General features: G+C 41.3%; 1 protein-coding gene across 7 annotated transcripts in view; it reads left to right on the forward strand.

Annotated features, from left to right (window-relative positions):
- The first annotated feature begins 339 nt into the window (after positions 1–339).
- Positions 340–13,861, forward strand: part of PLEKHA1 (pleckstrin homology domain containing A1) — a 32,773-nt gene continuing 19,251 nt past the window's right edge. For 3 of the 7 annotated variants that reach the window (XM_039387193.1, XM_027740718.2, XM_027740721.2), the window contains exon 1: positions 538–669. The gene's annotated coding sequence lies outside the window, so the exon portion shown is untranslated. Of the gene's footprint in view, positions 467–537; positions 670–13,861 lie in introns of those variants that run through there. The other 4 variants (XM_027740714.2, XM_027740720.2, XM_039387194.1 and 1 more) reach the window with 3 other exon arrangements.

Below are 13,861 nucleotides of genomic sequence, written 5' to 3' on the forward strand. Positions count from 1 at the left end.
TGGACCAGGTTGCTCCAAGCCCTCTCCAACCTGGCCTTGAGCACTTCCAGGGATGGGGTAGCCACAGCTTCTCTGGGTAGCAGATACCAGTGCCTCCCCACCCTCACAAGGAACACTTTATTCCCAATATCCAACAGTCCCTTCCCCGCCGGGGCCTCCCCATTAAACACAACACCACTATCACAGTAACTGGACTACAACTCCCACCATGCCCCGCGCCGCGGTGCCGCGCCCCCCGCTACCGCACTACATGTCCCAGCAGGCTGCGGGGCGGCGGCGCATGCGCAGGGAGGTCTCCCGTCGGGGTGGCGGGAGGGGCCCGATCCCTCGGCGGGACTCGGGAGCGGGGGAGGCTCCGGGCCGGGAGTGGGCCCGGCAGCGCCCGGCTCTGCTCTGCTCGCGGCTCCGCCACGGCTCTCCCTTCCTCGCGGCTCCTGTCACGGCTCTCCGCACTGCCAGCGCTCCAGTAAGTGCGGCGGCCCCGCCCTGGGTGATGCTGTTCCTCCCGCGCCTGCCCGGTGTGTGACCGCGCAGAGCTCTGTCCCGCTCCCGCCGCGCCGCTCCCTCCTCTTCCCTTCCCGTTTTCCCGGGAAGCCGCCGCCGGGCGCGGGGGCTCCGTGCGTGTGTCACCCGTGGGATCGCCCCGGTGGCGCTGTCACGGCCCCAGAGGTAAGGGCGGGGGTGGGCGAGCTCAGCGCCCGGCACGGGTCGGTCCCCTCGCAGCCCGGGGTGAAGGGGCGACGTTATCCGGGCAGACCCTGCAGGGGCGGTGCGGGCTCGGCTCGGGGATCCCAATCCCAAGCTGCAGCTCCAAGGAGGAGAGCGGTGTGGCTGGGACAGCCGGCGTGTGGCGGTGGGTTTGTTTTTAGCCTTCGGAAAGGCCCGTGTTGGAAAACTGTTGCCCGTGTTCCAGGTTAGCTGTAACCCGGGCTGGTTATTTACTGAGCCAGAGCGATTTTGAATGGATAACTTGACTATAAAAATGAGTGTTAAACTGTAACTACTGTTGTTATATCCGCGGTTTTTATCACCTGTAAAATTCCGGAGAGGCGTTTGACGTGCTGCTGGCTTAATACGGGTTTAAATACTGCGTGTGTTGTGCAGCTCCCTTAGGAAGGAGTCAGGCATGACCTTCGTAAAAGGCATTATGTTGTTGCATAAAATGTTTGCAAAGTAACATCAAGAGGACAGCAATTTCACTTCGGGGAACAGGCTGCTGTTTTGAGGCCTTTTTAAAAAAAAGTGTCTAGTTTTCACTAATCAATGCACTGTGTTTATAATCAAGCAGAATGAACAGTCTTCAAGAGGGGAAGCGGTTATTAATTTGTTAGGCTGAGCGTGTGAATTAGGCCTGAGCAAAAGGGGATTACTTATCTGAGTAAAGTTGAGCGGTAGAATTCCTTTTTAAATTTTTTTTAGGTTCTCGAGAGCTAGATCTCCCCGTGCTTCACCTTCTTACCAAAGCACAGTACTTTTAAAGAGACTACTAGATGTACAGCAAGCTGGACAGCATCAGCTTTTTTGTTGCCTTTTGACAAATTCCTTACTTTACTCACAGAGGCTGTAATGTCTGTAAAGATAAATTTTCTATTCTCTTCCCATTATCCAATCCCACACATGGCACTGGAAGACAGAGTCATATTTGATCCTGCAGTTTGGGCCTGTGGGGTGTGAGGAATGGCTTCTCGCTGTTGAATGCATCAGGGCTTGTTGGGTTTTGCATTTTTTTCTCAGATTTGTCCACTTCCTTTTTTATATTTGGGCTGTATTCATTCTAAAGCAGCACAGACACAGTCTTTACTGAGCTGGAATTGTACCTGGTAACTTTGATGATGAGTTATTCTGTCTTACTGAGTTTACTACGCTGCACTTTTAAGGATGGGGGTTTTTTTTAAATACTTTTGATTTGGAAATAGTTATGAAGGGTGATAAATTCATGTCAGTTTATTTCACAGCTGAGTTACAACTTCAAAGCAAACTCAGCAGTCCTCAAGAAGGTCTCTACATCCAGTTTTGTAAAGGAAGACTTTTAAGTTTTATTACTTGTTCTCATGAGGCTCCACACTGGATAATTTCACAGAGCACTCACTGCATTCTAGGGAGTCTTAACAGTGAGTTTGGAACAGTGAACTTATATTTTAAGTCCATTCAGTCTTGTTTCCTACTCTTGGTTATTTTTAGTTGAGGGAGTCACACAAGTAACAATACATAAAACTGTCAGGTTAGTAAAGCAAAGAAGTGTAGAAGTGCTGCTTTCCTGTTTGTCACGTGAGTAAGTGTTAAAAGTGGGCTGGAATCTCTCATGGGAGAGAGAGATGCTGAGCCTGGTTGGTATTTGGAGGAAAACTTTTTAATTCAGGGATAGGTAAGCACTGACGCAGAACGTGATAATTCAAGAAATAATACATGGGGGGTTTATGTATCCTGGATATCAGTGAATGCTGGACTGCTGGAGTCAGCTTTGCATAAAAAATGAAACTTTGCGTGACTCTCTTATGTTCCATTTGCAGTTATTAAACATTGTGATTTGATTTTGTGAGTGTAGAAAATTTAATTTTGAGTTCGTCAGTTCTAACGATACAATCTATTTCCTTAAGCTATTTCACTGCTTTATAACTACACTTGGCCTCATGTTCCACTGTGTAGCTCTGCATTTTAAGGGTGAAGTTAAAGAACAACATGCACACTGGGTCACTGACAGGTATATTGCAGTGTTTAAATATTTTAGAGGAGGAGATGCTTTCATATAAATTAGAGAGTAGGCAAAGAAGAACCAGTGTATGAAGAAAATAGGCAGCATCTTATTGCTTTTCCTCCTTCTCTCCCCCTGTATTTATTTTTCCTCAGCAGTAGTAACTGAGTGACAGAAGACAGACACACACATGGGGAATAAGGAAGGCATGTGCATGAGGAAGAGACATGACTGCAGGAGAAGGCCTTGCTTTTTCCAGGTAGCTGTGGCTTATTTCCCAAGGCAGGGGAGCTGTTTGAGCTCACATAAAGGCTGCTGTATGTCAGAGCGTTGGTGCAGAGGAGAGGAAGTGCAAAAGTCAGTTTTTATTGACTGTAACAGATTAGAAAGAACTTTAGGACATTACTGAAATGTGAACAGATCTCTGCTTGTAACACAGCCTCCAGTGCAGTGTTGGATGTAGCCCAGACTGCCAGGCCTGCACAATTCTTAATCTATTTCAGTAGATTTAGGATTCCATCGGTGTCTTTATTACTGACTGTTCCTGGTTATTTAAGCTGACAGTTATCAGAGTAAATGCAGTTCCTTCAGAGAGCAGCAAACCAGCAGCATTGGCAAGTGAGTGCATGTTCTGATGAGAAGTTCCCTTGCATGCTCTGGTGTGCACTAGGATGTGTCCAGCTGTGCATCAGTTTAGACAAACAATAACATGTGATACCAGAGGATGTATCTTTCTTGCAGGGTGGTTTTTGGCAGGTTGGTGTTTTTTGGTTTTTTTTTTTTTGACTGATAATTATGACAATAGAGATATTCTTAGAAAATACTTACTGAGGTTTGGAGCCAAGTGAACCTATAATTGCATGAAAGTACAGGATAGAAGCTTACTTCAGTGCCAAAATAGGGGAATTTAGGTAACTGGCTTTAGCATAAAACATTTTTACAAAGTGTAGCGAGTGCTTAAGAAGTCACCAGGAAACAAATTATATAAGAAACAGAACAGTCAGTACGTGTATTCTTTTGGTTTTGGGCCTAAATGCAATAAGACATGGCTAGAAGCATTGCTATCAATGATTTATAAAATTATGTAAGAAACCTAAATATCAAAATTGTAGTGAGCTTATCTGACATTTAAAAATAACGTAACTGCTTTAGAAAAATTTCCTGCTGAAGAGGTCAGAGTAGTGAGAATGGTTTGAGTTCAGGTTTTGAAGTTACCCTTTAATGCAGAGAATGACTGAAATGAATTGGAATGGGAGATATGGCAGAGCCATTTCAGAATTTTTTTCTCCTCTTGCACTGATCTCTCAAATTAGGGCTTTGAAAATAAATGGGTCTAAGGTCATCTTGCCACATGCTGTACCCTAACTGTGAGAAATATTTAGATACGTGTTCATATATGGCTGAATTCTATAAATAACACTTTCCTCTCAGTGCTAGGTAAAGCAGCAGGGTTTTGTTGCTGTTGAGGAAGGAAGCTGGTTCATTGTCTCAGCACTAGGCAGCATTTTCTCCCTCCAGGGACTTGCAGAAGCATCTAGAATGTGTAGGTGTTTCTTTAATCTTGGAGAAGGAACTTATTAAGCTTTCTGGTGCAGAACTATATGAGCCACTTACTTTTAACAGATGTTATCTGCTCGAGGAGGGAGTTGCAGGTCTGGTAGACATTTGTGGCATTCAACAGTTTAAACAGTTTTCAGGTTTGAACATATGCCTTTGCCTTAAAATCTGAATAGTTTCAGGTATTTTATGTAGAAGAAAGGTGGTTCAATGGTGAGGTTGCTGCTCTGGGACTTGGGAAACAGGTTCAGCTCACTGTGTTGCCAAAAAGCTTCCTGTGTGGCCTGGGACAAGCTGCTGCTCTGTCCCTCCGTTCTCATACTGAGACTGCAGAGCAGCAGCAGCTCTGCCTTGTGGGAGCATTGTAAGGGTATGTCAGGTTTGATGTGTCCAGTGTGCTAGTCCAGGTGTGGTAATAAAGCTCCATTGTGCTGGGAGGGAGAGGCTGGAGAAACTGCCCAAGGTAAAAACCAGGGATGAACTCCAGGCAGGAGGAGTCAAACCAGAGTAATAAGTGGGGGTAAAAAAAAGTTTTGATTGGAAATATCTTGGGTCAGTTAAAGACAGAGAAAACAAGTCCTTGAAACTTTAAGGAGCGCTGCATTGCTTTGTTTGTTTAACAAAAATTTATAACAATGCTTAAAATACCCGAACAAACATGCAAATCTTTTCTGTTATGGCTCTGCCACGCAGGGAACGGTAGCAAAGCTCTCTCTGTTCCTTTGTTGGCTGTTCTCTTCTTTGGAAGATGGTTTTAATTCTAGCTAACCATTGCATCCAAATGTTTTGGGTATCAGTTTTGTTCCTTTGTTCTGCTGGCATGATAGGCAGAATCTCTTAAATTAGGCCTGATTTATTGACTTTTCGTGTGAAAGAGGCTGAGAAAAAATAACTTCTGTACCTCCCCACTGCCCCAAGGGGGAAAAGAATTTGCAGCCACCTCTAAAGAGCAGTGTATTTAGTAACGTTATAGAGCTAAAAGTCTTTTGGATCTAAAACTCTTCTGGTGCAAATAGGCCCTTGTCATTGCTATAAATTGAAAATGTAGACTAGACAACAATTATCAAGCTTTGCAAACATGTTTTCATTGTTGAGAGTCAGCACTCCCAGGAACAGTCTGGATACTGACAGATAGGTGATAAATTCGTTCATTTAATATGTAATTGGTTTGATGTGTATGCTCTCCTTGGGTGCTTTGGTACCCACCACATTTACATGCCATGTCCAAGAAAATGTGTTTAAACTTGTTCAGACTAGTGGCTTAATTAAGTGTTCTTCTGTTAAGCGCTAGAACAGTTACATGCCAGGTTTATTGTAAGAGTGAACAGTCCTCTTAAAGCTGCACTTCAAAAGATGTTGTTAAATATATTGGTTAACTCTTTAGGGAGGCCTAAAATGACAAATGCAAACTTAGGCTGTACTAAAAATTTGTTTGACAAGTTATTTCCGTGTCTAGTAGACTCTGTGCCTGTGTGTGCATTTAGTGCTGCTTAAGGGATGTTCTTGATTCAGAAGTGTTTTTGCTTATTCAGGACTTCTGGCTTTGGGTATATTGGGTTTTTTTCTCATTAACCTTTTTCTTTTTATTTTTTCTTCCTTAAATCAAGTTCACTGCAGGTCCTGTAATTTATTTATACTGTCTTGCTAATTTGTGCAGTGCCCTGTTTTTTGGGTGGAGGAGCGTGATTTCTTCAGAAGGCTCCTTTGCTCCCTTCTTGGGGGAAGGCAGCAGGACAGTGTGTTGAAAATCAGCCTGTTGCATGTTCATGGTACATCCAGGATTTCCAGGCACGTTGTTGCACATCCACAGGACTTGCGATCCCTCTGGAGTGTTTCCATCTCGCTGTGTGTAGGTCAGACAGGAGCCTGGTGACTTCCTGGTGCTGTTGGGATTACTGTGTAGGTGGAATGGTGTTTTTCTCCATATGCACTGTTTACTTGGGGTTTGGGAAACACCTTTGTCAATGCAGAGCAACAGCTGAGCAGTGACTGGTTTTTGTGTCACCCCACAAACAAGAAGAAAGGTGAGGGAGAAGGTCAGCAACCAGACGTGGGCTGTACCTGGGGTGAGGACAATTCCTTGGGCTCGTGGCTTGTTTCTGAGGATGAAGGCTGCTGGAAATTAATTCTGTGAGAACTTACAGTGAATGATGTGCTTCAAGTCAAGTGCTTGTGTGCTGGCACTGTGCTACAAAACCTGTCACTGCAGATAAGCTTTCACTTAAGGGGTTTCTTTCGGTGTCAGGTGAGACTTTTATTAAATATGCCAGCGTGGGATTTAATGTTCTTGATTTAAGATGTATAAAAGAAAGGAGGGGGGAGGCAATGTCCCCAATATCTTGTCATTTGATGGGAGCTTAATTTTCCCCTCCCACTGTGGTAAACAGGAGCTGACATGTGTTCTGTAAATGCATGTTGGTTCTCTTACATGAGACAGACAAAGCCTTGTTCTCCCTAAAGAGCTTTCACTACACTTGCACTTACTGAAGAGCTCTGAGATTAGTCCTAATCTCTGTGAATCCTTGTGTATATAATTGATAAGTGAGCTGGATTCTGGAGGAGATATCTGGCCTTTGCAGTAGAGGGAATTTTGGCCCACATAAGTGACATGCAATGAACCAAACATGGTCTGTATTGAAAAGTCCCATGGTATTAAAATAACAGTCAGGTGGAATTTTTAACAGCAGTAATTTTTCCTTTACAAAGTTTTAATGTAGAGGAACTGTGGCCTTTTTTTAAATTATTCTGCATTGAATTTGCTAAATTAGATCTATAAAATCAAATTTGATAATCAGTTACTTGCTTTGAGTGCTTTGGTTTCCATTAAATCCTTCTACATCTTTCAAAAGGGCCAAACCACATATTCATCTGATAATCTTCTATTCATTATTTGACCCTTTAACTGAAAGTTCAGTTATTTACAGCCCTTGTTAGACTCCAGTTTGGTTACAAGTGTTAAAGGAATATGCTTCCTTTGAGCTCACTGTAGACAGAGTTGTTAAATGTTGTCCTAGACTTGTGCTTGGAGGGAATAATATGTGATATGTTGTGCTCCTAGTAGGCAAATGTAATGTGAAGTCACAGTTTGCAGGTATTCAGCTACTCAGAGCTGCCTTTAGAGTGTCTTAAATATGTGGAGTTGAATGGAATTGGTCTGAGTATGATATTTTTGCATTTAAATTTGGAACTTGCCTGGATCTCTGTGCAAAAGGTAATCCTTTGCTACTGCAATGCTCTTTTAATTTTTCCTCTGGCTTCCACACAGTGTTTTCAGCACAACATTTTGGTGCTACTGAGGCAGATAATTTCTTTAAGTAGTACTTTCAAAATTAATTTAACACACTCCTATGTACATGCGGCTATTTCTTTAACAATGCTAAAGTACCCTGTGAAAACTGAAGAAGATATTTTCAACTCACTAATTTCCTAACCAGCTGGCCTTTTCATTTCTTGAATACTTCACAGGAAGGAGATCTGTGTTTGTTTATACTGCTGAGTTTATACCCAGGATTCAGAGTGAAAATCAGCAAGACTGGCTCAAAAATGGCAAACTTCTTTTTTTAACCAGCCTCACCTTCTTTTTGTGTTGAACTTCCTCAAGTCAAACAAGCCTCACCAGGATTTATAGTTCGAGGCAAATGGGAATTTGAAATAGATGGCAGTGTGTGGAATCCCAGTGCTCAGAGTGGTTGGCCTACATGAAACAGTTAATAATTTATTATTGAAATTAAACAGGGTTTTTTTACGAATGGTTAACTAGTAATAATAATAAGTAATCCTAATAAGTAATATGCTTATTCCCTGCTTCATTTCTAATTTGTTGTAGTTGTCACGAATGGAACAATTTCTGTAGATGAAGCCTGTAAGCCTTTTCAAGAACAAGGACCTGATTTGTCTGATTTGGAGTTTTGTAGATGGCACTTATTTAAAATTTTGAAAAGGTTTATAATAACGTTAAAAACCATTGTAAATAATAACCAACTCTGAACCTGCATTTTTAAGCATTTTAACTAGTCTGTAACTGAAATGAATGAGCATTTAAAAACTTGAGGATTCTGTGAGATAAGTCAAAGTGAATTAGAGTATATATATTTTGGTTTTGTCATACCTGTCTCTGGTTATATCTCATTTTGGACTAACTTTGTATTACCTAGACTTAATATGAAGTGATGAAAACTGAACTTCTGACTGTTGTAAAGACTTGGCGTTATTGAACATGTTCTTTCCCTGTCTCTTAGCTTTGTTATTTTTCTTTACTGCTTTGTAGGCTGGTCATCATAAGTTATTAATGAATAAATTCCAAGAGGGTTTTTTTATAATGGCCTCATTGCACGGGGCATTTAGAGGGACAATTAAAATACTTGTTTTAGCTTGGCAAAAACCATTAATAGGCGAGGTGGGGTTTTTTTTGGTTGTTGTTTTGGCTGTCTTAAGAGATCAGTGATAGAGAGGAGTTTGCATCCTGTGCAGTGCATTTCCTCATATCCCAAAACCTTTGGCTCCTATTGCAAATACCTTGAGATGGAGGAAAGTAGTTAAATTAAGGATAGTTAAATCAAGAGCATGAAACATCACTGAGAGAAATTTCTGCAAAAGTTTTTGAGGAAGTACCAGTCTGTTCCATTGTGGAATTTGTAGAACAGTACTTGAAGTAGGCCAGTGAGTGATGGATTCAGGTAACTTCAGAATGTTTTCCTTAGAACTCCAGTCTTCCCTTAAAACATAATGAAATTTTTACCCAGGCAAAAGGAACATTAGTAGATAGTATGGAATAAAATTAAGTCATTTGACTTGCTGGGACACTGGGACAGGCAGGAATGGGTGGCTTACCCTGACTTAACAAGCCTTCCTGGAAAACAGCAGATCCGTGTTTTGAAGACAGAATCATGACTGAGTAAGACTTAAGTGCAAGATAAGGCTGCTGGTTTTGTGAGATGATTCATCAGTGCAAAGGATGATTTTTCTATCTTGTGGTCTGGTTGGGAGTTGGATTAGGTACTGGGGGAGGGATGTGGTGGTTGATATCCCTCATAGTTTGGCCAGGGGTAGGAGAGGTCAATGCTACCAGTGTTGACTTCAGGTTTTTTAATTTTGAAAAAAATTAGTTATTTTTAGGAATTCTCTTCCAGGTGAATACTGGCCTTTTGCAGCTGCTTTTTCCCTTCTTTTTGACCACTTTAGAGAAGAAATATAAATTTAGGGGGCAGTGTTTCATGGAGATTTCCACTTCCCATTCTTAGAGGTAGTTAGAATGTTGCTAATAGTGTCATAGGGTTCTTGAAATCAAAGTCATGTCTTCTCTGTTAACAGAGGTATCCAATGGCTGTTGTGCCCTCCAGAACAAAAAGGAATCAGTGAAGGATCTTTGGGAAATAGAAAAGCTCCGAGTGTAATTTTAAATTCATCAATTCTGAATTATCTTTGGCTGTCATCAGATTTGCAGCCAAATCACCTCTCCAGCTCTTGGATTAGGGTTTTTCTGTCATGTTTTTGATACTTAGGAAATTGTAGCTTAAAGGGTTGTGTGAAAGATGAGCAGAGACATTGTCTCGTAGTTTGAGTGATCTCTGTGGTGGACTGCCTGTGCTGGAGGGGCTTCAAGGGGCTGAAAATACAGAATTTTGAACTGCTGTCCTGGCAGATTTATGGGGCTTGTTTTTAGAGGCTGTTCTGAGCTGGTTGTCTTAGGGTTGGGATTTTCCCCCCCCTCTTCCCTTCCTTGTCCTGGATGTCCTCAAGAAGGAAAGCTTTCATTACCCTGTTCTTCAGGGGATAAGCAAGACAGTCTGAACTCATCCCTTCCCCTGGGGAGTCAGTAAATGGTCAGTAAAGAGATGACCAGCTGGACAGGAGCTGATTTACTGCAGGAAGCTGATAGTAATTGCCTGGGCAAAAACCAGGAGCACTCACTAATTGAGCTGTCCCTGGAAGTGCAGGAAAGACTGGACATTGCTGGGGATGCTGCTCACCTTCCCTCTGTGGTGATGGAGCTGGTGTAAACAGGAGGGCTTGGAAAGGGAGGTGGGGAGGAGGGATGGGCATGACTCATGGCATCATTTTGTGTTTATCAGGTGGAGTTGTGCTAAGGTTGTTCTTCATTTCACAGACATGAGTAAGTAGGTAATGTGTGTTTCTTAATCTCCTTAGCTAATAGGAAAAGAACCCCAAAGTCATCTCCTGGGGTAGGTTAAATCCAGAGTTTCAAATGTCCACACCTTAATAGAGCAGGAAGTACAACTGTTGCTCTAAATCAAAGAAATAAAAGTAATAAATCATACCTGGAGCTTGGGGAAAAGATGTAAAATAAAGCTAAAAGGTGAGCTAAAATATTGCTGTATTTCTTAATCAATCTTTCCTGTGGAAAGCCTATTGCATGGGCTTTTTATCCAAACAAAATTCCACTTTGTCTAGTCAGCCAGTGCTCCGTGGTTTGTACCTACCTGTGCTCAAAGGAGAGATTGGGGCATAAGAAGGTCACCTGGTACACCACTGCAACAATCTTGTCTAGACTTTATACTTGAAGATATGGAGGCTGTGACCAGTCTGTAAAAGAGGTGAACTCAAGAACAGGTGCTGGTGGGAAACTAAAAATAGGAATTAATGTAGGAGAGTTGAAGCTGTCTGTTATAAATGGTGAAAAGGAGATGCTTGTGTGCCTCTGCAGGTTCTACTTGTGCAGTCATGCGTTTGCAGGGAGACTGGAGAAGGTGATCTGGGATTTTTATTTATAGTGGTGCCCAGGCAGCCTCCAGTGTGTGATATAAATGTTGGGGAATGCCAGTATATGTTGCACCCCAGAGGAAAAGAGCGGGGAGAGGGGAAACCCGAGAGAAGCTGGGCTGATGAGGTATGTACCTACTTAAATTAGTGCACTGCTGCTGCAAAGGGGGATGGAAGGCTTCAAAAATAAGTGAGACCTCCTCACTTATAACACAACCCTCCAGGAAAGAAGTTAAAGGAGCTGAGAGTTTTCTCAGTTCTTACAGAGTGTCACTATACACCCACAAAAATGGGTTTTCAGAAATCTTTTCGTTTCTGGTGGATTATGGTGAGAGCCAAGAGGAAATGGGCCACAGGGATGTTTTTTCTGAAGCAGCACTATGTCACTGACCCACATCTCCCCTCCCCTGTGCTCCCACCCAGGAGAGGGAAGGCAAAATCAAATGAAGTTTTATGTGATCTATAAAAGGTTTGATACCTTCATCTTTTCTCTCTAAGAACTCGTGATCTTTTTATATTTGATTGTAGAAGTGGGCAGAGGAGTTAATACACTGTTCTGTGCTGCAGATTCTGCTGCAGAAAATAACTAAGGGTTCGTGTAGTAAGTGCTGCAAAATAGACACAGACCTGGAGATTTTTGTTTTATAATTGCCTAAAATAATATAATGACAAGTCACATCTATGCAAGACAGGATCTGTACTCTGAAGACACTGAAGCTGAAGTTCTGATGAATTCTTAGGCTGGTGGTCTTCTAACCAGATTCCCTGTGCTGAGGAATTAATGCTGGCGTTCTGCAATTCCTCATATGAATCTTTAGAAATAACATGGCAATTCCATCATTGCTTTTAGATCTGTCAGGAGTTGCAAGGAAGGGTATTGTGGTGGTGGTTTTGTCGTGTGTGTTCAGTCGCTTCAGTAACTGGAAGAAAGGCACAAATTGCTTTTTTGTTTTTTTAATATGCATTACAAATTGTGATTCATTATTGAATGCTGAATAGAATAGGTACTCATTTACAGGGGAATCTTGCCAAGGTGTGATATAGTGGAAGCAAACTTTTAAAGCTGGAAAGCAGCTGTATGATATTATGTTAGATTTCAGTGTATTATAAAGTGAGAGGGGTTTTTATTTCATATTCTTTAAGAGCATCAATCTGGAAGAGGTCAGTAATCCCATGAGGAATTTAAAACTAATCTGAAGAAAACGGTAGTTACAGAACTGAAGTTTTTAAATTAATGGTATTTTGTGCTGTATTTTCATCAGAGGATAGAGGAGCTGCAAATAGTATAAATTTTTATGCTAGAAATAAGGTAGTAGTACTATGAAGTAGAAAATCTGTATTACTTCATGTTTGGTTTGAGTTTTGGGTTTTTTTCCTGTGAGAATTGGTTTATTGACAAATGAAAAAAAAAAGCTTCTGAATTTTGTCTCTTGCCCTGGAAAAAAAATAATTTCAAGTATTGGAGTAGTTCAGCTTTAGCTAATTGTATGTTCATAATGGAGCATTATGAGCATCCTCCTTTCATTTGCCTTGAAAGGTTTTTTTTCTCATAGATTCTCTTATAGGGGAAAAGCGCTTTGAAAATCCAGTTGGTTTTATTCAAGGACTCTTAATCAATTCGTATCTTGTTTCAAAAACAAGTTTTCCCTGTTTCATTTTCTTCACATCTGCAGAGAACACAGCCCTAAGTCTGCTCAGACAGGAAACCAGCCACCAATATTTGCTTTTTTTAGGCACAAGCCTTTTCTGGGCTTCATAAACTGTTGATATGAAGCCGAAATGGTGCCCCAGAAGTGCCATGTATTTTGTTGAGGGACCACCTGGCCCAGCTTAGGACAATGCTGGTAAATGATGATTTTTATATTCATTTAAATGAAAACCGTGTGTGATGCCAAGTTCTGCCAAATTAGAGGTATAATTTACAGAACAGATCCCCTTAAACGTGCCCTCAGCTACAGATGTGTTTATAAGGAGGTGTTGCTTCGGTGTGAAGTGATCCCAAGAGCCAGCAACTGAATTACTGATGACTTTATTACAATTATGGTATTGTGTTGAGTGCTCAGGTGTTTGTTTTTGTATTACTTATTGTTATAGCTTGGTTACAGAACTTGTCTTAGATCTGTGATATTTAAGTCGTGAGTAACATACCAGTAAAATTTACATTACCTCAGAAAATTTTGTTACTTTATTGAAAAGCAAGCCTTTGCCTATTTAAACCATTGTTGCATCTCTTAGATATAGAGACTCTTCTACCTTTTGGAGGTAGAAATTAAAGCAGATCAGAGAGGTGCTTAATGGAAAGCTTATACACATTTAATATCCTTGTACTTCACTTGTCCTTCCTCTCCTTCACAGAAACCATCTTGCATCTCAAAGCAAAGTGTGTTAACTTTGTCATACACAAAAATGCATTTAGCTTTTTAGTTCAATAGCTTGTAGTAAAAAACCCAAGCTAACATCCCCATGATATTGCAATCTCTCTAACTTTTTGCAAATACTGCTGAATTGAGGTTGGTAGATCTGGTCCCTGGTGCAAAACTTAATGTATCAAACTTGAGCTTGCACCAAAGGATTAGTTTGGTGTTGGGCACAAAAAAAAGGTTAATTGTTTTACAGATCAAGTTAAATGATTTAAAACTGTTTTCTAGAAATTCTTCTGGTATGGTATCAAAGTCATGATAATAGATTTGTAAAAAATTGTTTCTCAAAGTGGTCGAACCAAAATTTGTCTTGTATTCTAATTAGTCGTATAAAATGACAGCTGTAAATACAAGGATACATCTACATGTTTGTATATTGATCCCTAAAATGTGTGGTTATCTGCATATCTGAGTCCCCAAAATGAACACTGATTTCCTCCCCCTCCAAAAAAAAAAACCACTTCAAAAGCCA

Source organism: Pipra filicauda, unplaced genomic scaffold, assembly GCF_003945595.2.
Source record: "Pipra filicauda isolate LSUMZ 115617 unplaced genomic scaffold, ASM394559v2 scaffold53_size3534045_pilon, whole genome shotgun sequence".
NCBI lineage: Eukaryota > Metazoa > Chordata > Aves > Passeriformes > Pipridae > Pipra > Pipra filicauda.